The sequence below is a fragment of the Corvus hawaiiensis genome, chromosome 7, assembly GCF_020740725.1.
Source record: "Corvus hawaiiensis isolate bCorHaw1 chromosome 7, bCorHaw1.pri.cur, whole genome shotgun sequence".
NCBI classification, from domain to species: domain Eukaryota; kingdom Metazoa; phylum Chordata; class Aves; order Passeriformes; family Corvidae; genus Corvus; species Corvus hawaiiensis.
Window position 1 is genome coordinate 8,443,415 of NC_063219.1, and position 24,929 is coordinate 8,468,343.

At 39.0% G+C, this 24,929-nt stretch overlaps 1 long non-coding RNA gene across 1 annotated transcript; it reads left to right on the plus strand.

Annotated features, from left to right (window-relative positions):
* The first annotated feature begins 10,773 nt into the window (after positions 1 to 10,773).
* LOC125328374 lies at positions 10,774 to 24,681 on the plus strand. Its single transcript, XR_007204686.1, has 3 exons — positions 10,774 to 10,912; positions 16,187 to 16,197; positions 24,669 to 24,681. It is a non-coding gene; the product is annotated as an uncharacterized LOC125328374 (long non-coding RNA).
* Positions 24,682 to 24,929: the final 248 nt, after the last annotated feature.

A 24,929-nucleotide genomic window follows, 5' to 3' on the forward strand; every position in this document is an offset into this window, starting at 1 on the left:
AAAAGGCAAGAGGCTTCCTTTACCCGATTTGCTGGCCTAAGGCATAACCAGACTGCAAGAGTGCAACCAAACATGGCAACAAGTGGTTGAAAGAAAAGGGTATTTCTGCTCCAATTTCAGCAAGAGAAAGAGTTTTGATTTTTGTTGCTTTTTTGCTTTTTGTTTCCTCAGTTCTGGATGTATTTTTGCAATTTCAGTTTGAGTTTAAAAATCCCAAATACCTACATGAGTTAACTCTTGCTGTATTTCTACAGAACTGTGAAGTTATATACCAAAAATGCTACCAATTCTTATGTTAATTTGCATTTAATATGAGAAAGGGATTAATTATTAAAGTCACAAAATTTTCTTTGGAAATTTATCTCTTTGGAGATGTTGAATCATTCTTTTGAAGTAACAGTGTATGCTTGCTAGATTTCAAAGAAGATAATAAAGAATGTTAAAATTTGCTTTAAAAATACAATTTATATGCTATGAGTTCTCTAAAAGAAGCATGACTGACTGTGGGTGTATACTGAGAAACAGTATTTCTAAGGAGAAAAGAACTAATTAAATCCTTCAAAATGTCTTATTAATGATTAGAAAAGATTTTTGTTTGAAAAGGCAAAGTGGTAGAAAGTGAGCTGTTCATAGCTTAATTTATGGTTTTAAACCTAAAAATAATAACCTAAAAAAAACCTTGTCCCCCTCATTTGAATAGATAACTTATATCATTGACTTTGCAGCTAATACCAAAAAATTTATCCATTTGCATTTCATGTAGAGAAGCCAGCCCTGCATTCCTTCGGCATCTGTTTAAACAAAGGGTGATACCAGATCAAGGGCAAAGCTAAAACTGGAGTAATTTGCTTTATATGGAAGAGGTAAATAAATATCCCACTGTACAGTGTGATTGCAACATATGACTTCTGTCAACCTACAGCTGATTTAAACAGCTCCTGAACTCTTAATCTGTTTCTTGTCTCTCCCAGTTGCAGTTTGCTCTCTTTAGTTGTCCTAATCAGTCATTTTTAAGACCCTGCTCTCAAATAGGCGAGTCGAGAAAGAGAAAATGAACCCTGTACTTCTAAGGTGTTCCTTTTAACATACAAAATGTGAATCTACACTTGTAAAGAGGCCACACAAACAGCTCAGCAGAAGAAAAGTTGAGAAACCAAGTTTTTAAGGGTGAAGAACAGTCATCCTATAAAATGCTTTTTGCAATCAGGAATTATCCTAGGAATTGCATCGTTTCCTTCAATCCTTTGTGCATATCTTAAATTTCAGCCAAGCAGCTTTTAATGGGGGAGTTTGGCTGGTTTTTGTTTCCTTTCAGTTCTCACATTAATACAGGAGAAATGTATCCATGTGGAATGTGTTTCAGTATTATTTACAATAACTAATCCCAAGCATGCAATACTTCCAGCTAACAAGCAATATAGATTAAAGGCAGATGTCTGCTGAAAGCATGAATTTGGCATTCATCTCATAGCAACATTTAATCTGTGCTGTATGTTTACTTCTCGGTATGTTGGTTGCCAAGTGGTTGCAGTTCTCTTCTGTTGTAGTTTAAATTTTAAAAAAGGCCTCCATCTTGGAATTGTAGAATCATACAATATCCTGAGTTGGAATGGACCCACAAGGATCACCAAAGTCCAGCTTCTGTCCCTGCACAGGACACCTCAAGAATCCTAGCATTTACCTGAGAGCATTGCTCAAAAAGTTTCTCAGGCTTGGTGCTGTGACCACTTCACTGGGAAACCTGTTCAGTGCCCAACCACCCTGTAGGGGAAGAGCCTTTTATGAATATTCATTCTAAAACTCCCCTGAAACCTTGTGCCCTGCAGACACATAGAAAAGCAAAACTGGTAGTGCTGATCAGTGTTTCCTGCATTTAGCAGAGAACACAAGGAGGTCTGACATCCAGAAGCTGCTTGAGGCTGAAACTCAGCAGGAATTTGATTATTGGTAAACCTGGACACTTTTAAAATGGAAGGAGGGAGCTGGCAAGTTTAACTTCAGAACCAGTTGAGCTCTTCTGTTGCAACACCTTAACGATATTGAGCATGTGTTAGGGTTCTCCAGCAAACAGAGAAGCGGGTGCATGTGTCTCTACTTGGAATAAAGAGGTCCTGGGGGACAGTCAGCAACTGCTCTGACTATTGTCATCTGACCATGCATGAGATGCTCTGGTGCTGTGATCTTTCAGAGCTTAGGTCTAGTCAGAGTTGGATTCTGAGAGTTGGTTTGTGTTGTGCTATGTGAACACAAGACAGAGGAGATCCCCAAGCAAACAAAATATCAGAAAGCACTAACTAAAGGTCAATATTTAATGATTTCTAATAGAAGAATAGAAAAGAAAATAAGCAAGAATAAAAGCAACTTGTGACCAGAAACAAACTGAAGCAGAAATAACCAGCACTGGTTTACAGCTGAACAATAAGCAAAATTAGGATATGAAAAGAAAAAAAGGAAAAACAACTTAGAGGCATTGACACAACAAGAGTTATTTGGAATTATTTTAATTTGGAGGCAGAAGCAGAGAGAGAAATTATTAAAGGAGGCTAGGAGAAAATACACTTTCAGGGAAGCTTATTTTGTCTGATGACATTGGTGAACAGGATTGTATTGTCCTAGCAGACATCCTTTAGCTTTGCTAAGATAGCGAAGAGATTGCAGTGGGATGGTAGGAGGTTTTTCAGGGACATTGCTGCTTTGTGTTGCTAATATTGACCATATACTAATCTAAAATTACGTTCCATATGGCTACATTAATTTTTCTTGAAGATCAAAAGCTGAAAGATTCGGAAAAGAGATCAAAGAAAGATAAAATATGCTGAATTGTCTGCTTTGTTTCTACAGCAGAGACATTCTTTAGAAAAGTTGAGTGACAGAGATGAAAGGAGATTGATGGACATTTTACTGTTTTGATGTTTTCTTTAGGAACTTTATTCCTAGTTTTGTTTACTGAGGCTATCTTTCGCTTGGTGGAACAAATATGTTGTTTACTTGCTTATTGCCATGGGTGGGATAGGCTACCCAGAGGCAGGTATTGAAATGAGTAGTGAATAGCAGAGAGCCAGCCAGTCCACCCACCTGTGTGGGAGTGTGAAAGCACAGGTTCGTTACTCAGCTGGAAGCATCAATTGTTGAGCTGATAGCGGGAAGCATTAGCGTGTAAAAATGAATTTATTCCCTATGCATTACCTAGCAAAAAGTGGGTAGTTGGAGAAATACCTTATCATTACAGAAGGCTAATGACTGATGTCATTACCAAAATCAAAGACAGGTTTTTTTCCCTTTGTGTCCTTAGGTGAAGGGAGGCGACAAGGTACAGCACCCAGAACAGCACATCCCTGTTGCCTTTGGGATGGTTATAATATACAGCTCTGTTTTGTCCAGGCACATGTTGCACTGCCATAGTTCTCTGAACTGTTTGCTCTTTATTCAACAGATAAGTGCCCATGACTTTTTTGAAAGTAGTATAATAATAACATAAACCTTTACAAATTAGAACAGTTATTGCTTTCAAAGGGATGCTTAGACTCCACTCTGAGGTGTGCTGAATGTTAAGTAGTCACTAGGGGGATGTAGGAGTTCTGGATGGAGCTAGGGTTCATCTTGAATGAGTTTTTATCACAGCATTGAAATGCTGCTTCATCAACAGAAATTTCTGAACTTTACCTGAAAGTATTGCACTTCAGGTAATATAAACGTAAATACACTCTCTTTGGCATTTCTTTTAAAAGAGCTGGGCTTTTTGCCTGAGCAGTTTCAGATTCATTTTAAGCAATAGATCTTTCAGAGACAGTCTCACATATGGCCCAAATTCTGGGAAATGTTTACTCCCTTATCATTCTTTGTTTTAATGAAAAGCATCTGAATATCATTGTCATGAGCAGAACTTGAACTAAAATGATAACTGCATCTGGTAAAGGGAAGCCAGTGTTTAACCTCCACTTGTGGCACGTGGACAGTGCTGACCAAGGGATTGCCTTGTCCATTACTGAAGGCAGGGGCATGAAAGACCACAGTGTAGTTCTGCAAGTGTAACAATTCCAAGAAAAACAATACAGAGAGAGTTCAGGACAGGACCAGTCAGAGATGGATTTGCAGGTATATTTTAGTGTTCTCTGGATTGCACAAATTCTTTACACCTGTTACTCTGTTTTATGGAATGAACTATTACCTTTTAGACAAGAGCTGAATTTCGCCTGCAACATTAAAGTCCATTTACAAGCTGTCTACAGGGTCAGCTGCTTTTCATTCTAAAACATAAAAAAGAAAGATTACTATTAAAGGACAAACACAGGAAAAATGATGTGAGATACCTACCAAGAAAACGGAAATAAAGTATGGGTTTGAAATGTTTGGCAGAGAATAACATGAAACTTTAATGATCTGATAGCTATGGAAATATGTGAATTTGTGTCTGGTGAAAGCAATGACTTATGAATGTGTTTCATAAATCATATGTATCAGTTACAAACTAAGGAATAATTCTATTGTTCATTTCTCACTCCTGTAATTCAAGAAGAGTACCTAAGAAGCCTAGAGGAAAACATGGAAGTTGATTCAAATATCTGAGCAAGCTTGTTCCAAGCCTCTATTTGCAGATGCTAGCTCAGGGGGTTGCTTTCCACTAATACGTGTGATGTTCTGTTCTCCTTGCTTGTAGGCAAGTTTATGCTGGGAAGTCTATACCAGAATCTGACAGTCAGCCATTCCAAACTCCAAAGTGATGTTTCCTCATGTTGTTTTACCTGAAAAGACAAATTCATTGAAATTTACTGATGATTCTTAGATGGCACTGCCACTGGAAGAGACTAACAGCACTCTCTGCTTTCTGGACAGATATATTCCAGAACAGAGCACGTACATAAAAATATTTACAGTGCTAAACTTTTATGAATAAAGTGTCTTTTATGAAAAATAAGTAAGCAAGAAATGTCAGTATTTTGGCTAGTATTTATGACCGATGATGAGACCTGTGGGTTCAAAAATGAAGGTACAGCTGACTACAAGGGAAGCAGGTTCATTTCTGCAGCACACAAAATGCTGATAATTCATTAGACTCCAAACCGTCAGCTACAAGGTAATTCTAATTGGATGTTTATTATTTCTCCTACAAATCGCAAAATCATGGTGTATATCAGGCCTTTATTTCTTTTTGCAGTGTTAGGTTCTTTGTTTCAGTCTTAATCCCATGCTGCCTTCAGCTTTCACATCCTTCCTCTAGCCTTTCAACAGTATTACCAAATTTCTTCTCTTGTAACTTTTCAGTTATACATGAAAAGTAATCCAAGGCTTTTTAATGTGCATATGAGATGCATGCAGCACTTCTATTGTCCATCACCAAGGCTGTGATTTCTATCTAATGTGAATAAGTAAAACTCAGCTTTAACTTCACATGCATCTACATCCAGACTTCAGTAAAGTAGGATGAAGTGTTACATAAGGAAAAGAAAAGGAAGTTTGGACTATGACACATGTATATAAAAGATTTATTTGGTCTTGATTAAAAGCCTCAAAAGATGCTTATGTTTTGTGATGCCTTGCCCAGGCTATTTTACCAAACTTTTGAAGATTTCACTTTCCAGTTTACCTGTTGATAGATGCTGTAGTGTTTATGTCAAAGGCCTAGAGATTCTTCCAGATCTTCTTCCAACATTCTGCTAATGAGAAACCCTGAAAGGAAAGGCTTTCTATTTTGAGGTTTTGCTCTTGTACAAATATTTTAGTAATATATTGCTCTCTTTGAAGTCCACAGGAAAAATCCTTGTGAGTTCCATGGGAGCTAGCTTGAAATTTTTCTTTGGTTTACACACCCTTAAGCAAATTTTTGCTGCAATTTTTTTCAAATACTATAGATATTTTTAAAAACTTACGTCTGTGTGCAGTTTAGAGAAGAGTAATGGTTTCTTTGATTCTTTCTGTCAAAAGCTAGTGGCATGGTTAGTTTTTTAGGCCTTCTTAGTGTTCTAGGTTTTCGTCATAGACCAAGCAACTTAGACCATTTAGATAATTTCAGAAGTAGATGTTCTACCAGATTTCAAAGGATAACAGGCTCAGAAAAAAACCCCAAATATAAGCATTTCCTGCTTTTGTTCTCTGTGAATATTATATGTTACCCTTTAGTTTTTAATGAAGATTCTCTATTGCTTCTTCCTTTTCTCAAAACTTTAGAATGAAGTGCCCAATGTCTCTGTTTCTCTTGGCTTTGTTGATGGGAGGTTTGTAACCAGCATTAGTCTGTGAGAAGTTCTACATGGAATATTGCTTTTCTATTTTGGAAATATTTCGTAGGGGTAACTATAACATACTCCCAGAAAAAGCTTCAGGGATATAAAGTCTGACAGCCTTTGGGATAAAAACTCTAGTAGCTATGACATAAAGGACCTTCTTTATATATCCTGTCATTACACAGGGATCACCAGCTCAGGTTTGCAATGAGCAACAATAAATCAGTCACCATCACCACACTCGAGCATTGTCAGCAGCTTGTTTTTCTCATTCATTTAGTACTGGTTTCCTCAGGCCCTGAATGGACTCTAACAACTCAATAGTTAAGACATCTGGTTAAAATTGTGTAGCGTATGGCACCTACCAAATCAAAGTAATGTAATAGTTCTTTCTGGTCTTTAATTTTTACAGAGATGGGAAAAAAGAGTAACAGCATAATGAGCAGAAAAAACTATCAAATATCTGGCAAGAACCTTTTAATAAATGGGAATATAAGAGAAACACCAGAAATAATGTCCTTTTGAGTGAATAACCCTTTAAATCTTTGAAACATGACTGCATTCTCAGTTAATAAAGCTAGAACAGATATCTACTAATGTTTTCCCTCTTTCCTGTCTCCATACCACATCTTCTAATGTATATAAGCCTCTGTCATATAATCTCTCCCAAAAGAGGTTTTCATTTTGTTAAACCAAAGTGAAGATTCATGTAATATGATGTTATACAGCTGCCTTAAAGAGACCAGCATCTGCTTTAATGATCTGACCAACAGTAACCTTGTTATGTGCTTGGTTAAGGTTATAGATAAGGCAAGTAATGGTCAGGCTACTCACATCCTTCTGGCCTTTGCCATCTGTGCTGACTAAAATGATCGCACTGCTAATGATGTCCTTCCCTTGACTGAAATACAGAGGCTTCTTGTTGTTGTTGTTATAGTCTCCTAAGATCATTAAGATCAGTTTGGGGGTATGTTATTTGTTTACAATGTGGCAATTTACAGTTCTTTTGGCAAGGTAAGGAAAATTTTAAATGGCGATGTACGTTGCACCACCATAACATTAAAGGATCTATAAGTTAAATATGAAATTGGGAATAACTTCCCCGGTATTGTTTCTTCATAAGAAGGACTGAACAGGGGTTGTTTTGGTTTCTTACTTCATGTCCTTGCAGAGTAGTGTTATGTAACTTTTGGTCTGTGAGAGGTGAGACTGTGCTCAGAAGGGTGGTGAAACTTCTCAGGTTTTGTAATTGGTGCAATTATTTAATCTTTGTTTTTTCTAGTAACTATCTTCTGGAAAATCAGTTCAAGTGATTAGCATTTATTCTTTGATATTGGCATGGCTACAGGTCTAAAGGAATTCTGATTCCATTGCTTTTGCTTATCCTCCATGGTCTCCACCCAGTCATCACCATCTGTTTGCATGACTGTCATTTATAATCTCATGTGAACAGCAAAACCAGACCATTCATGTGGGAGCCAGGGTGCAAGCCTGATAGTGGAGAGGGACCTTTTCTAAGGGCAAAGGGGCATGGCTCCCAGCTGAAAGAGGCAGGTGTTGATTAGATACTGGAGGAAATTCTGAGGCTTGTGAGACATTGGAATACATTGCCCAAAGAAACTGTGGGTGGCACACCCCTGGAAGTGTTCAAGGCCAGTCTGCACAGGGTTTTGAGCACCCTGGCCTAGTGAAAGATCTCTGCTCACGGCAGGGGTTGGAACTGGGTGATCTTTAAGGTCCCTTCCAACCCAAACTGTTCTATGTGTTTCTGAAAGAGATTTTTTTTCTCTGGGTATCCTTTTTCATTTCTTGTGTGCCTGGTTCTTCGCTCAACTTCTCTGCAACACACAAGTATGATAGTCCTGGTAATGACCAGAATTTGTCCACTTGGGTTGTGGGGGATCTAGACTACTGAGCAAATCATGTTTTGGTTCTTTTTGCTCTCAGTCTTTTGCTTTATGGATCACACCAATTAAAAACTAAGAGGAACAGGTATTATGCAAGAGTTCAAATATTTTTTGCTCTACTTTCTCTCTCAAATAATGTCCTCATTCCACCCTGAGGTTGCCACTGTTGATGGGGAATAAAAATCACCATAGAAGAAAGATGTCACATTTTCTTCTCTTCCCTTCAAATACTATGCATCAAATTTAAGTTGAAAATAGGTTTGCTCTACATCCCTTTTATTTAAGCATTTCAGTACAGATTATGTCAAAAATATATCACAGAAGAAATAGAAAGCTTCCTATGTACTGAGTATTTTTCTCTTGTGTTATAAAATGTCTCACTTTCTTTAAGGAAAAAATTTTGCATGCAGAAGGGATTTTGAAAAATATCCTTTCCTGACTAATATATTCTATACATATAATTTTATTGCATTTTAAATGGTATAACTTGATTTTAGACAAAATCTATCCTGACTTCATCAAGCATACTTTACTTCAGAATACCCAGTAAGTAAAAAACCCCATTCCTGCATAATATTTTATTTTTACCTTACTCTGGTGAAGAATCTGCTATGGTACCAGAAAAGAATTTTAAAGTGCCCTTAATTTTACTCGCTTTCTGCAACACCCTTGAAAAACTCGTAACATGTATTTCAATAGCCAGAATGTTTTCTCTTTGTCTAGAGTGTGCTCTGCTTTGCAGATGACAGCTGAGCTTGTCTAATCAAACTAAAATTGGTACACTTACTAAACAAGGCTGAGCACTTGTTTAAGATATGAACCAAAGACCAACGTTGGATGTATGTTATGGAATGCCAAATAGATAAAGATGCTTCCTGACACTGAAATGAACTGCAGTTTTGCCTAAGGAAGCAGCACATGAACTGCCTTGTTGTTTTTGAAAGCAGCCACACAAACATGAAAAACAAGCAATTGAAGCCTAAATGTTTTATCACAATTTGAGTTTGAAACTTGTGCTAGATGAGGTTTTGTTTGTAGCTCTGAGAAACTGCTAAAAAATAAGGTTCTGGATAGCAGTTTACTTTTACTTTTCTTCAATGATTTAATAAAATTCCTAGATTATCTCTCTTCCTATCCTTCCTGTCACTATTTTTGACAGGGACAAATGGCTGAGGAGATGCATGCAGTGCAGTTGTCAGCTCCAACAAGATGCTGCAGAAAGGTGTATGGGAATAGCTGTCAGTAATAACAAGTCAAAAATAGGATTTATTTCTGTTGGTCAGTCATGTGTCGTCTGTGAATGAAATGTGTTTTGTTCAGATTCATCAGATTTTCCTTACACAGTCTTAATGTTGCAGTAAAGACAGGTTTTGCAGGGGTATTTTTTTCCTTGTTTGGGTTTTTTTTTTCCCACCTACAGTATTTAAGATTTAGTATATGGATGCTGAAAAAACTTCCTGCATTTGATGTTATTTAGAATATAATGTTCATACAATTTCCCCAAGTGTTTTCCATTTTCCTTCCTTCTCAGAATTAATTTTCTGTTTATATTTTGGAATTTAGCTTGTTAGTTTCCTAGTAAAGTTTGCAAATATCTCTGAAATCATGTGAAAGTTAGCATTTGTTTCCTTTACTTGAGAGAGTCAACTGATGGAAAATTTCAGCAGTCTTGTGATGTCTAGAGCAGGCAAACCGCTAATTTGCTTGGGTTTTGTGTAGCTACTTTGGAGTTTGGTTTTGGTTTTTATTTTAGTCATTAATAGAAAAATCAGCCACATTAATTAAATTTTTACATAGTTCATATCTATGCATGTAATTATTGAGAGCTTACTGATTTAAAAAGCTGCCTGCTCTTTACTTCTACCCTACATGGATTTTTTCTATCGTGGTTTTTCCACTCTGAACTGTAAATTGCCACTGAACTGTTTTCCATCATGCCTTTAAAACAAGAATACACCTGCTGCAGACAAAACACCTTTGCTTTGATTTCAGTGAAGTGTTTTGTTCTGCTCTCTAAATGACCATTCTTGAGGTTTGTCTACTGATTAATGTAAAATGAAAGACATCTTTCATGTGCTGTTAAGAAAAATTAATCAGGGAGAGGAATAATAGATTAATTTCCTGCCTTTCCGCAGACACTACATGCCTTCTTATTGGCAGTATCATGGCAGAAGGCCACCAGGAATAAAAGAAATACGGCAGACATTAATTCCTTGCCTTTCTACAGGAAATGCTTTGTCCCTAACTTGCACATACCATGACTGTCATAAAAATATATCGGTTTACACTGTTCTGGTGTTTCTAAAGCGCATTTTAATGGGGATTGCATGCTACAGACCTTCTCCAAAGTCAGAATGATGTTGAGCATCTGTTCCCTACCAAATCCATTGCAGCTTTAACCAAGACCTGTGCAAGTGTGTCTATTATCTTTTCCTTAGGAGATGCTTCCTTGAGAAATGTAGATTTACTAGCTGCGTTCTTCACTTTCTCAACTGTTGCCTACTCTTCACGCCTTCTTTTCTCCCGCTCCCTGTTGTTGTGTTCCCCAGCCCTCGGCGTGCCGGCGGGAGCGCGGGGCTGGCGGGCGCGGCGGCGGGAGGCAGGGGGAGCCCGGGAGCAGCGGCGGCGGCCCGGCCCGGCGGCGGCAAGCCCGGCAGCAGGCGGGGTCCGCACCCACCCGCCCGCCCGCGCTGACGTCAGGAAACTTTCGGGGCGGCTGTGGCCGGAGCGGGCGCCGGGAGCGGCGCGGAGCGGCGGCGGGACGGGCTGCTCCATCCCCGGCAGGTACGCGGCGCTCCGCGCCCGGTGGCACCGCGGAGCCCCGTGCCCCCGGCAGCCCCTGCCCTGCGGTGCCGAGGGGCGGCCGGCGGCGACCGAGGGACGGAGGGAGGGATGGGGGTCTGAGCGCCTGTTGATCGCCGCGGCGGCAGCGCTGCTCCGGGCTCTGCCGCCCCGCTCTGCCGTCGGCGGGGAACTTGGCAGGGACGGGCGGAGCTCAGTGCGGGTACCGCGGTTAGTTCGCGGGGCGAGCGGAGCGGGGCCGGCGCCGGGCGGTCCGTCGGTGCCGCGGGTCCCGCCTCACCTGCGTGCCGGTGCCGCTCCCGCGGGGTCCGCGCTCCCCGCACCGCGGGCCGCCGGCAGCGGCTGCTCCCCAGCCCGGCACCCGCACGGACCCGGGGGTCTCGGACACCCGGGCAGGGCTGTTTGAATTTCAAGTAGCTGCGAATAATGAGATGCCTTTCATTCGGGGTTGGGTTTTTTGCCTGTAGTAAATACAGTAAAGCCTTTATCCGAGATGAGGTTTTGTTTTCCTCGTGAGGCTCCGCCGTGGCAGCCCGGCGGTGCTGGGCGGCAGCCGTGCTCGCCGCTGGGGCTGCTGAGGTCTCAGTTGTTGTACAAGGGAGGATCTTCGGCTCGTAACCAAACCCAAACCACCAAGTTAATTTTAACTCCGCGTGTGTCGGGAGGGTGGAATGCTGGAGGAGTTTGCTGGATCATCATGCGAATAGAGAGAAATCTGAGCAAGGACTGCAGGTCTGCCTTCTAGTCGGGGAGGGAGATTCAGGGAGAAATTCTCAGTTTGAGACGGTCTAAAAGTTGTATGATAATTAGAGGAACGTGTAAAAGTATGTTGCTCATTTAATTTAACCGCCCTTCTCATTTATTAGGGGGCACCGAGAGTCAATCAAAGGCCCGTAAAGGTTAATTGTATTCTTTATGCAAAGGAATTGTCCCCCTTCAGAAGAAATAGATTTCTGGGGTCTTTTTTGAACTTAAGACACTCATTAGATTTCTAATTTAAATAGCATGCAACTTTTTAACTTCTCAGTTCCTACAGTTCCATCGCAGTTGCAAGTTCTTAAAAAGTCATCCTTATGGAAAGAAAAAGTTATTGTAACTAAAAAGTTGTTAAAACCCCCCCAATAAACTGGAAAGCAAGACATATGTGAAGGTGATTGTGAAGGTGCTTTGAATGTTCAGAGAGTCACATAAAATGTTTTAGCAATATATTTGGTTTATTCAGTATAAATATAAATAAACATCTATATTCACATATTATATGAATACTTCTCCTTTTAGAAATTATTTTCAGTGATTTTCTTACCCTGTATGTTAGACTAACATGTAACTTGAGTTGTACCTTTCAGTTGTTGTAGGCATAAGCAGTACTTCAGAGCCACTTAGGGTGTCAGTCAAAACAAGACAAAACAATTCACTAGAAAAGAAAAGAATATCTTTTTGAAGGTCAACCTTCTATTTTTATGGCAGTTTCAGAATGATCAGTAAGTTTTGCCTCACAGTTGTAGATTTACTTGGCTGATTTGTCAAGCAGTAGTATGTCAGGTACAACTTCAAATATTTGGAGATTATCCTCATGAACTTAGAGAAAGAAACAAAACAGGGTGGAAATAGTTTCATGATTGTTAGCCACACAGTTTCCTGGGACACATTTTAAGTGTATGAATGTGTTAGTGATTATAAATCTCATTAAAGGCATATGTTTACGCGAATGGCTTGAATGAAGAGTGATTTAGGAATTGAAAGCCTGGCATTATGGCACAGTGTTGAAGGGTGCAAGGGAGAACTCTGGTTTATGTTTTCAGCAGAGCTACAGTGGCAGGAATATCAGCAAAAGGAGACTGGAAATAAGCAGAAACAAGTACAACCCTGGTTGCCTAAGAAATTAGGGTGACGTGATTGGGTGTGTCTTGTGAGTGATGAGTACAGAAATTAAAATTATTGCAACAGTGAACTATGATACAATGTTCTGCATAAAGCATTTTACATCTCATGAGAAAAACCTGCTACTGGAGGACCAGAAAGGAGGAAGATGTAGTTAACAGGAGCGGAAAACAACAGTGGCTATTACACAAACTGCTGGTTTGTACTGCCTTCTAAGTCTTTGGAAGTAACTTTGTAAACTTTTTGAGGGTTTTTCTAGAATTCAAAGATCGTGCATCTGCTGTTCTGCAAAACACTCACCTGATGTGTGCCATTTCAGAATTTCCTTTACAAGCTTATTATAATTTGCTAAATAACCTTGTCTATTGCCTGTAGACAAGGTTACATTTCGTGGTTCAGTAGCAGTTTGTAAACATTGTTTGTAATGTGCGATGTTTGTAAATGTTACTGGATGCTCTAAAAGTCATAATCAGGAGACTTACATGAAACAGTTGAGAGGTCAAATACAGTAAACTGGAATTTGTATTATGATTATAGAATTAGTTTTTCTCTTGACATAATCCCTCAAGAGTGCATTGCTTGAACATGTCATAAGAAAATAATTAGAACTACCAGCTGAATTAATTAAAGGAGAACTTTAGCTTGAACTGGGGAACTCACACAGCTTGAAAGAGAATGAGAGAAACTACCTTATCACTACATTGTGGTCATGCCTAGTATGGCTTGTGTCGGGATTCTAATTCTGTCATTTTTTTCAAGAGAACAAGTAGAGCACCGAGAGCTGAAAAGTCCACCAGGTTCTGTTCAAAAAAATTGCAGGTCCCTTAGAATTTTCAGTTGTTATCAATGGTGGAATGCATGGTAGAAGATGAGTCTGTGTTCCAAGTAATCAGCTCTTGAGATGAGGCAAAAAATCATTAGTTCATGACTCAATAGAGTTGTTGCATAAGAATATGATAATTGGGCACAAATAAACATTTTCCCCATCGCCTTTTTTGCCTTACTGTAATCTGATTTTTTGAAGGGATAAGCTCCTTTAGAGAATCAGGTTGTATTCCAGAAAAGAACAAACAATACTGCCCCTGTTAGAACACACAGTGCCTCTGCACAGCTACCTAACAATATTCTCTTTGATTCTCTTACCTTCAGTATGTAATGATTCATGCAGATATATGTGTCAATATCTTTGGAAGTAATTTCCTTCCTAGTATCTCCTGAATACCTGAGATCAGAAGGTTGGCTTTGTTCGTGCAGCTAGTTTTGCTACCTCACTGCCAGTGCTCCCCTGAGCATACCCTGTGACTTAAATGCTTCATCAAGCTGTTTTGTGGATTTTCTGTTGTGGGATGGCAAACTATTGCCATTGAATGAGTAGCCTTAATCTGGGCTTGCAGTCATGGCCTGTGTTGGTTAGGGCTGGGGGGAAGGAGGAGGTCGGTTTACTCAGTTATCTTCATTTTGTGGTCTGTCCTCAGGGCACAGACCTGAATGCAGTAGTGGCATTGCTGCCCACCCTTTCAGTCTCAGATACGCAGCTGTGGACCTTGTCTGTGCCACTCTATTTGCCCAGGGGCACTGGAAGGCCTCTGAGAATGGTCAGTAGTAGCTCTTAAGTCTTAAAAATGTTTTTTCTTAAGCATTTTAATACCCTTAAAATGCATTTTTTAACCTAGGCTGCATCTCCACCCCAGGTAAGGAGTGGACAGTCCTCTGAAATGCCCCCCTTGCTGTATGGTTTCAAAGTGTGTTTGTTACACTAAACTGAACATCAAGAGTCCAAAGCGATGTTACCACGGATTTTATCCAGGATTCCAATAGAGAATTCATCCAGCTGAAAACACATCATGAATTCCCACAAAAGAATTTCCACTTTTATTCCTCCTCTCCTCTGCCAGTTTAAGCAGATATTCTTATCACCAAGCTAAGAGGGTGCTCCGAATTGAAATATTGTTTTGTCAGGCTGAGGTGACTTAGGTTTCTGATGTGTAATTACATATCAGGCAAAGACAGAGAGAATGTAGAACTTTGTAGCTGAAGGAAATAAACATATTTGTAGAACAGACAACACCTGGGTTTCTGACAGCCATCTAAGTAGTTTTCACTGAAGCCGGAAGCAGAACTCAGGCTGTAACACCTACGGTTTCACACAGGCTGCTTGAGAACTTGGTAAAAAGTACTGGAAAGCCCCTTAGATTAAGGCACTGGGTTTCTTTAACTTCTGCAATATTCTTTTCTGTTTTGAAGGGCAGCCATTAAGAAATCCTGTTGTTTTAATTCCAGAGTCTGACACAGTCATCTTATTAGTATATAATCACTTGGTTACTACTATAGTAACCAAGTAGTAACTAAGCTTGCATATTCTGGTTTTATTCTGAGAACTGAGCTGGGTTTTCTCCATTTACTGTGTCACTTGAAGTTATAGAGCGTCAGCAACCTCTGTGCAGCCAAATATTTTTCTGTGTATTCTGTCAACGATACCTGATCAACACCCTCCCCTTGCAGTGGTGTGCACAAGTTTAACGTAACAATGTGCTGATTGGAGACTGCTGCTGGCTCAGTTGATAGAATTAAGGTGGGTTTTTTCTTTTTGGTCACCAGAAATTAGAACCATAATCTGTGGAAATTGTTTAGATATTCTTGTTATTCCTGTGCTGTAAAGATATTCTGAGCAATGCAAGTAAATACCACTTCTATGTTGAAAAATATGGGACTTCTAAGGCAAATCTTTTGGCATTCAAAAGTGTGTGATGGCTGTTTCTAGCTTGCTTTATTGCTTTGTGGAGAGGGGTATGTGAGTACTCCAGTACTTGGGAATAGATATGGATAGAGGAACTTAATCTCCAGGGTGCTTCAATCTTCTCATAATTCCCAAAATAATATGAAAGCTGTAGAACTCCATGCAAATTCCTACTCATTCTTTTTAGATAGAATGGAATAGTTTTTTGAGGACTGTTGAGTTCTCTGGAACATTTCAAGATCTTTAATGTGATTTTTTTTTTTTTTTTTTTTTTTTTTAATTCTTCCTCTGCTCTCTCCATCCCCCTGCTTTTAATGGGAAAAATTCTGACCAAAGGCAAAATGCGGTAGTACCACAGTGTGCAAAGCAGAATCCTGACTAGTACGTGTTGTGACATTTAATATTCTATTCTGTTTCCATTTTTGCTCTTTTACATGCAGATGTCAGATCTTCAGGTCCTTCTAGGCAGAATAGGACATTAAGAAGTTAAACATTGTGCTTAAAGTTTTTAAGTTATCTACTCTATATCCGTGTTGCCCTTAAAGGTTTTTGCAGAGTTCTCAGCAGTCTATGTGAAATCAAAATTGTTTTCCACTGAGCAAAAGGCTGGGATGAGGTTGCTGCTGCTGTAGGGAAAGGTGAAAGGGAGGTGGTTACCCATTCTCCCTGCAACTTTCATTGTGGCAGGGGGACCCTGGGGAGAGCTGGTTTCTTCCCAGCTGCAGACTGGGCTGGCTCAGCTTTGGCAAGTCTCTCTTGTGGTAGTGCTGGCAATTTATATCTGCTGCCCAGTGTAATTATTGGTTTTCTGATGCACAAAGGTACTCCTGATATTAATGAATGTATTTTCTCTTTTGTCAGATTGAGAGCTTTTATTTTATTGTTTGTGTGTGTGTGTGTGTTTGTGCATCTTTTGAAGAAGGTATCTCTTGAAACAGCAGCATTTTTTTCTTAATCTGTTGTGAAATCTTCTGGAACATATCACTGAAGTGAGGTAATGAGCCTAGATAAAGGACTGTGTTCCCAGTAAAACAGATTATTTTTCCTGCAGTCACATCTCAAAATGTTGTTTGGAGCAGCAACCATCTTTGCATGCCAGTTACATTAGGAGTTGTTTAAAAAAGTTTTTTGTCCTCAAATGTATTTTTTTAACGTTTGTCCAGGCCATCTTTCCAAGTGCCTTGCTGTGCAGATATGTGCTGTCTCTAATGCTTTCTTCGTACACACTGTGTTGGCAGCTGAATGCATTCAAAGATCATGAGTCAGGTTCCCTAAAAAAAAAAATCATAAAAATAATGGGATTTAAAATACTATAGGCTCTGTCTTTGTGAACATTTAGTATTGTTTTCCTTCTTTAAAGCTTTTTCTTTCCACAGGTATGTAGATCTGAACTTCATTTTTTATTGAAAACAGATTTTTTTATTTAATGCAAGCTCAAAATTTTAGGACTTGGATCTTCAAGAAAAAGTCTCTTGTGAGGATTGCCCTACAGCTGAAAATTCTAGCTGAAAGCGTTTCTCTTTTGTGTGCTTACCAATTGATAAAGTGGCAGAACCATCGTTTCCAAAGCAGTGGACACTTGGGATTGAAGCTAAATGGTGGCTTCATGTTGCAGGGTGTGGTATGCCCGAGTTGTACCTGTTTTAGACTAACTGTAGTTAAGATTAATGTGTGAAGACTTGTTAAAGCAAAAAGTGAGCAGTGAAGTGAATATGGTATATGATGCTGAATCTTTACTTGGGACAGAAAATAGCAGCAGGGGACTGATGATGTAGGCAGCAGAAAGTTTGAGACATTAACCCCCGCCATGGTGCCCCATAATCTGTTTCACGTGTGTAAGCTCTAAAACAGAGCCTGCTGTGGATTTGTAAACACAAAGGTCTTTAATGTCTGAGATTAAGACAGTCTTTTTCTTGATTCAAGCAGCCTAAAAATTGCATTACTAATTTTGTAAGTTATATGTTGCATTAATATTCAGTTTATCATGTTGTGCAAATGGGCTTAGGATGGAAGAAATACTTTTCCAATAAATTGTGCAGCTGGAGCTGTTACTAATTCCCTAATCTTTTTGTGCCGTATAGTAATTGCACTTAATTGTTTGCTTTTGCTGTGTTTTATGCTGTGAAATGCAGTATGTCGACACTGCTGAATAGCTACGTCAGTGTGTGTAATGCTAATATTCTTGAAAGAGAGAATTTCCAGGTTTTACCTGACTGGATGAAACGTCTTGTGTAATTATTCATTCTTGTAATCAGAGTTTGTAGTTGGTGTTTCTTGGTGGTGGGTTGGTTTTGTCTTTGCGCATGTTTTTGTGCAGGGTGGTAAGAGAAGAGAGGGGCTGGGCCCAATGCACGTGCCTGGGAAAGGGACAAGTAAAGTAACATTTTCTTACACGGCCACTTAAACTGTTAGTATGCTAGCGGTTAAAATTCTTGTTGAATTGCTTGCGGTCCTTATACTTCAGTGGAGCTCTCCAATGCTAATTCTACTTTTTATTCTTTTAAAAGCATATTAGGTTTCTTTGGAGACCAAAATAACTCACCTAGAAGCATTCCAGCATGTAAAAATGATTATCCATTTTCCCTCCCATCCCATTCTGTGATGGGAGCTCTATTTCTGGGTTAGTCCCCTCTGGTTTGAAATTGTACCTGAGAAACCAGTTGGTCTGGGAGAGGGCATTTGGGAACTTTAGTTCCTAGCCTCAGTTCTCTCAGGGACTTTTTCTTCTGCCCTTAAAGACAGCAGAATCTGCAAGCTGTGCTTTAACCTGGCTGTACTGACTGTCAATCCCATATGTTTGTCGCCAGCACTGTCATTAACAGCAAATGTGATAACCTAGAAGAGCATATGAGCTATTTATTGTTTTCTCTTTCAGAATTAAGTACATGTCCCAGAGGTCTCGGTTCCAATCCCTGTGTTTTATGGCTGAGGATATTGAATGTAGCTATTAAGCTGCTAGTCTGGTTTTGTATTAGTAATTTTCTCTGATACGAAGAGTAATTCCTGAATCCAAATCATCAGCTAGCATTTCAGCCATGCAGCACTGAATGATGTGCTTGCATTGGTAATACCCCCAGCTGTCAGTACAGCTATGTGGCTCTTTTTTTACTGGTTTTGACTGGGATGGCATGAGACAGCTGGTGGCTACGGACACTGCAAATCTGCCAGTGTGTAAAGCTCAGAGCAAGCAGAGCCTGCATGGGTGTTGCAGTGATCTGTCAGGAAACTGAAGTGCAGTTGACAGCACTCTTAGAAACAAGCGGGTGTTTGCGTGGCTTTGGTACTGATTGGCAATGCAAAAATGATTTAACTGCACAAGTGACGGTGCTGCTGCAAGGAAGGAGGATTTCTGTGCCACAGTAGGTGAGGAAAGTGTGCTGTACTTTTGAGGAACTGCTTTAATGCCCTGTGTTCTGTATTGTGTTTATTCTCCAGTCTTGCACAGAAGTGGAAATGCTGGTAGTTATCCATAGCAGTAGATGTAAAATTGTCACTCTGCTTAGATTTTCCCTTCTGTGTTGGGTTTTCTGAGGAGGAGAAGGAGAGGGTGTGACTAGTTAGCAATAATATGATGTCATGGCACTATGCTTCATGCAGCTATCTAATTAAAATAGATAATTGAGAAATAAGACTATTCTATGTGGGCATTTATTATTAGATGGCAAGAATAGCATGTACACAATAATACACATACTTACCTTGTTCCCAGTGTATCTGATAGCCTTCAATCTTCTCTGTCTTCAAAATGTACAATTTGCACCATGAATTCTAAATCTAGCCTCAGGTTCAGAAAAGACTGACATGCTTTAGTGAACAGTTTGCAGTCTTCAAGTTTTGTTTTTCCCAAGGTCAAACCTAATAGGATAAAGGATATCTTAAGAGCAAGTGTAATTTCATTGAACTAGAATGCATTTACAAAATATCTTTACCTGAATTTTATTCTCATATTAGTCTGTTTTTTCTTTTAAATTCTCAAATTTCATAAATAAAGCAATGACATAGTCTTTACTTTTAAATCTCCAAAGATAGAAAGAAATGTAGTCACTATAAAAATAGACGCAACATCATTTGTTTGAGTATTTTGTTTGAAGCCAGACAAGAAAATGATGTAGAACTAATACAAATGAGAGGTGATATTGTGTGGGTAAAGTGAATAATTTTCAAGTGCTCATAGATGAGGCTTTGGATGAAGTGCATCAAGTGTAGTCTGGTGTTGACCAAGGTGATCATTTAAAATGGAGTAGAAAGCTGCGTCCTCTGGAGGTTCTCTTGACAGCAGAGACTTTTTGGGGAGACTCTGTGTGTTTCATATACTTTGTGTATCCAGGTATCTTTGCTGGCCACTGATCTGCTGATATGTTTCAGGTTTTCCTCATCTGTGATACTTTTGGCTTGAATCTTAAATTCATTTCATGCTCCACTTCTGGAAGAATCTGGGATACTTCAAACAGAAGTGCAATATAAGAATGAACAGTCATCATCTAAGATCTTGACATCCAGAATTCAGAGCCAAGTCATGTTTTGATGACTTAAGGATATTGTACTTTATTATGTAGCATTTTCTTTCTGTTCCTGGAGGATATCCTGAGTTTTTATATTTTAATGGCTTATGAAATATTCCTAAATAAGACTTTCTCCCCCTTCCCATTTTGGAGTTGTGTTTCCTCTGAAGCATTGTTAGGCTTGATTAGGATCTAGGAAATCTTTTACTAATGAGTCAGAAAAATAAACAAAATCTGAGCAAGCAAAAGGTGAGGAATGGAAAAGACTTTTGGTTTAGATGAGTTTAAATCCTTTCAGCTCTGAGATGAGTTTATGGGTTATGGCATATCTGTGGGATATATGTGCTTCTTCAAAAGGGCCTGAAGGGAAAGCTTTCAATTGTAACAAATCTGTCATGTAAAAGATGGAAAGCAGTAAATATGCTTATAGTTATAAACACTAATGATTCCACAGCAGTCCCTTAGGTACTTCTTACTCAGAAAATTGTCTGTGTTGTGACTCTGTGTGCTTTTCAGTTTGGGATTTCAAGTTTTTTGACACTGTAACTGAGCCGTGATTATAAGGTATGAAGAAATGGACCATAAAATAGATGTTTAGTGAAAGGTACGTAAAAGCATACTTAGTAGGATTAGTGGAATATATTCGAGATGTGTTGCTGGCATACCCATGACTACTTAACCACTGAAATAATCTGTTGCTATTTAATCCAAATCAATTACATTTGCTAGGTCGTCTGGAAGTTACTTTACTGAATAAGTTACTTAGTTGCTTAGCCAAATGGCAGGAGGAAAAAAAAGTCAAAGTATTGAAGAAATATGCCTTGACAGTAAAGAACATAATAAAATGCTAAGGATCTCAATTCTGAAAGAAGTGGTTGGCTGGAAATAATTGCCTGAATATTTTGAATTCACTATGGTGAATTTTGCCAGATGCTTTTGAAGAATATTTATGTTTGTTATTTGCTGTGGTGCTTCTTTTTTTTTTGCTGCAAGGCATGTGTACTTCTGGGTAATTTGATCTTGTTTGTTTATGGTCTAAATACTTCTTTTCCCCCCAGACAGCACTATTCAGTTATATATTATTTCAGCTGCTTTTTGGAAAACGTGATACAAATATAAGTCCCAGGCAGTGTTTGTCTAAGGTAGAATCAAGTGTATTTCTTCTTAACTGACAAACTTGGTGGAATCTTGACATATCTTGAAGTTTGTATTTCACAATATATCTGGGAACATTTTACAAGGTAAGATCTTTCAAGAGATGTTGCGGCTCAAATACAGTTGTAGCATGTCTGGAGAAAGCAACTTATTAACTCTACTCTGAGCCTCTGACAGTGTGGAAGGGTGAAGGGTGGGGAGAGTGTTTTCTGATCACTCCTATCTTGTCACTTATTTGGAAATGTGTCATTTATTTGAGCCTGCCCTGGCATGTGGATATTAGGAAAACTTGTAGGTATACATGGCAAAGTACTGGGTAGTGCGAGGGCTGAAATGTGAAAAATTGCATTGTGAATGACTGCAATTAAATGGTTATTAGTTCTGTTTTGTACGGATGTAGGAACCCTGCTCGTGTCTGATTTCTCAGGGAGTCAGGGTGTTCACCCTGTAGTTTTTGAAGTCATTTAGAGAGAAACGATGCCCATCTAGAGAGAAATGAAGTGGTTGGAGCATTTCTCTATATGTTGCCACCCTTTTCCTGCCTAATGCACCTTTCCCTGGGTACTGGCATAGGTATTTTTGGTATGGCATTGGGAACTGGATCAAGTATGACCAAGAACTGGGAAGTGGGAGGAATAAGTCCGTTTATACATGCTCAGTCTGACTGTGGAGCAACAGAGTCAGATGCAATATGGTTTCTTTTCCAAGTAGCTATAAAAACCAGGCATTGGTTCATCGTACGCAGGTTTCCTCAGTGCTTGCAGTGTAGTTCATGGCTGACCCAACCAGAACAGATTTATCCACATGAACAAAGTCTCTATCTGGCCTTCACTGTTGTACTTTTATGTTCTTTAAGGCACCCCACTTTAGTAAGTGAGGATGAACAGTGCTGTAGTGCAGAAAACCAGAAAGCTTTTTGTTACTATATCCAGTCTATTTAACTTTGTCATTAATTCAGGTTCCTATGTGTGTGTATTAGGAAGGTTTGTTTTGTTTTCCTGCTGAGCTCTATCAGAAGAAAACAAAATGAACAAAAAAACCACCTCCCTTTAAAAGTGAGGAATATATTGACTTTTGAATCCACCAGAGCTCAGCTATCTATTAATTAATAACAGAAAAGAAAAAGAAGTTGCAGCAAACAATGTGGTGGCTCTGTCTTGTCCAGTTGTCCCCTGCTCACCCCCATTTAAAAGATGCTATTGCTAAAGATAGAATTTTGCCTTTGAATCTCCACTTCTATGAGGTTTATCATAGTATGGAACCACATGCCAGAACTTAATTGCCTTTTGGCAGATCTTTGTACAGTTAATGGTGCTGCTGGTGCTTGAACAGAGAAGGATTCAGGTGCTCAAGGGACTGATCTTTTAAAAGCAGGCAGACCATTTAAACTGTTTTTTTCCAGCTAGTCTCTTATGGAATTGGGCTGCAGCAGAGTAGTCCCATTTTTCCTTTTGCCTCTCTGCCTGGCAGTGATTTTGGAACTTGCTGGAGTCCTCCAATAAAATTTTCATGCATTTCACAAAATCTGTTGAATTGTTAGAAAAGAGAGATTGACATCAGTGTTCCTGTATTTTTGGTGATGGTTACCTGCAATAAAACCTCTGATGGAAAGATTTTTTTTTTTCTTGGTCATGGAAATTTTTCCATTAAGCCCTGTCATAATGGATGCAACCTTTCCAGCACTTTGTTTTGGAGTGGCCTTATAGGTGCACAACATCGTGAATTTTAATGTGAATTCTTTATCATACTCATGGAGTTCAGTCATCTCTATTATTTATCTCCTATTTTTATCACATTTGATCACATTCTGTTTCCTTGAAACTTTTGTTTTAGCCCTCTTCAGTCTGCTGTTTCAGTAGACATAGTCTTTTATTCAGTTATGCTTCAGCAGAATTGGCATGTCACAACTAATACTGTACAGCAGATAGAAATTTCCTTGTTTTGCCTTCTTCAGTGTTCCAGTTTTTTTGGGAGTGGGCTATCAATCAAATAGCTTACCGCTCTTTCTATAGAATTCTCAGTTTGCTGTAGGTGGCCTCTATGCATTCCATATGCTTCCAGGATCTGCAGTCAATTTTTACTCTTACAAATATTCCTCTGGAAGTCTGGATAGCTTTAAAGCTGCATAGTTTGGTTGTGTTCAGATGTCATTTTCAATATTCTTGGTTCAGCAATGCTCTAAATGACCTCTTCCTCTATCTGCACAAGATTCAGACTTGCCAGGTTTTTTTTGTATTTATTTTTGGGGGGTTTTATGGCTCGGCATGCTTTGGTGAGCTCTCAAATGAACCAAAAATTAAAGGAGAAAATCTTGTGTGCTGCCTCTGTCTGTTCTCCCCTTGCAAGCAGCTATGTAGTAGTGTCCATCTAGGGGCTTTGAAGGTTACTATTATTACATGAAAGAATTTTCGAATCTTGTAGTTCACTGGGTTGCTTCATCAGCTGTGCTTGTTTGATTGGTACCTTTTCTGTACAGTAATTATGTTGCTTTTTGTTTGATGTTAATTTTGTCCATGTTTGCAGGGGTTTTTTGGGTTTTTTTTATCATTCATTTTAATTGGAGAAAATTTTAAAACACTAGATTTTGCTTTCATGTGCTTTTTCAGTTTCCTGTTTCAGCTGCAAATTTTTTCCCTTTTTATATTGTCCATTATTCCCGTTTTACCTCTATTTCTCTGCCACATTTTTTCACCTGGCAAAATGCAGGACTTGGTCATTGCTTCTTACAATCTCATTTGCTGATTTCTACAGCTCAATGTCACTTTAGTGTTTTCCTTCTTGCATTGAAACTGTGTGTGTCCATCTGCATCTCCCAGTTCATTTTCAGAAGTTAGTGATAATTGATGAAAGCAAGAATTGGAAGTCTGAAGGAATATCTCCACATTTGTTCCTTGTGCCTGATCCCCATCTGTGATTGCTCAGGAGAAAACAAGGAATAGGTCTGACTCAAACACTGAGGATGCAATTTCCATGTCTACTGTGTTTCATAAATACTCTTTTCCTCTGACTACTTGGTGATTCTCCACATACTCAGGTTTCCATTTATGATCTGACGTAGACAATAAGTGATAAAGATGTACCAAAACATCCTGGGTTTAAATATGATCTGGTGTTCTCCTCTGGATGAAAAGATGAGTCCTGTTCAAAACTGTTTTCCTTTCATCTGCTGCATTACGGTGATGTCATGGATGGGACATTTTTAGCCACTTGTGGTTAATTTGATACTTAATATGTTTTACAAATGAGGCTTTTCCTATTATTGTTCTTTTCTGTGAAGAGAAATACAAATGTCCTGAAGAAAATGCTATGTATAATTTTAGCTGAAATACAACACTGATCTGAAGACCAAGTAGGACTCTAAGATGTGATGATATCTCAAGCTTCAGCAAGTCTTTTTGTAGATTTATGGTAACTATTAGGTTATATGCTTAAAGTATGTTTTTCTTCATTTTTCAAGTAGAAGGAGGAAACAACCATTCAATTGAAAAAAAAATGCTTTGTGGTGTCACTTCTGTCATAGCAATAATCATAGTTGGGGGGGAGGTTTTTGGCTGCTGGGCTGTTTTGTGGTTTGTTTGATTTGTTTTATATGCACTATGAGTGAATGGAATACATTAATCCTGATGTCCTAGACTTTGAAATGATAGTATCATCAGTGACCTGCTTCTTTTCCAGTCCTAAAATGCACACTGAATGTGGTCATATCTGTGAAAGGAGAATATAT